Here is an 887-nt window from a genome sequence, read left to right on the forward strand (position 1 = left end):
TATGGTGACTTTCTCACAGTCACAGGAGGCTGCTGTTGTTAGCATTAGTCATGGAGAAGTGCAGGAGGCGGGACAGCAGCCCCAACAACAGAGTGAGGAAGAGACAAAGGAGGGGTTAAATTAACTCGGTAAGAAAATAGATGGAGGGACATAATAAGGAAGGGAGAAGTTCAAGGGTTCAGGCAAAATGAATGGCTACTTGACCAGTGAATGGCCACTGCTTATAGTACCAACTGACTAAAACTTGTGTCAGTTTCAATAACAAATATATACTGAGTAATCATGGTGAGCCACCTCGACTAAGAGTTCAGCCCTGGATGGAGGACAAAAGAATAAGTAGCAGCCCAAAACACTATTTACAACAGATGAATAGTATCTGAAAGTCATGTTTTCATGAAATTGGAAACAATTAAGCAAAGTCCTGATACAGAACATGAGATATGCATCTGGACCTTTATTCTACCCATCTACTGTTTGCTTGAGCCTCATCAGAAATGGTCTCTGTGCAAGGTTGGCTGTAATGAAGACATGCTTAAGGAAGAGAAACGGGGAGAAAAGGCTGATATATGTCAAATTACATAAACTGAACAAAAATCAGTGGCGAGAGGTCTGATGGAGCAATATTTAAAAATTTGAAATTTTGCGTTCAAGCCATTGTCAGTATGTATAAATGAGGAAGGGAGAGTGGTTACAACAATGAGTGTCTGCAGACATCTGTAAAAACACGGCAGAGGCTCTGTCATGTTTGGGCCCTGCAGACGACAATCTGAGCAGAGAGTTTCCCCTCACCTATCCACCCTCCAGCACTGCGTTCTTAGAGCTGATAAAAGTACTTTGATTATCTAACCACTGTACAGACTATTATACAGTGTGGTATAATATTGACT

Source organism: Aulonocara stuartgranti (assembly GCF_965226115.1).
Source record: "Aulonocara stuartgranti genome assembly, chromosome: 11".
Lineage (NCBI taxonomy): Eukaryota > Metazoa > Chordata > Actinopteri > Cichliformes > Cichlidae > Aulonocara > Aulonocara stuartgranti.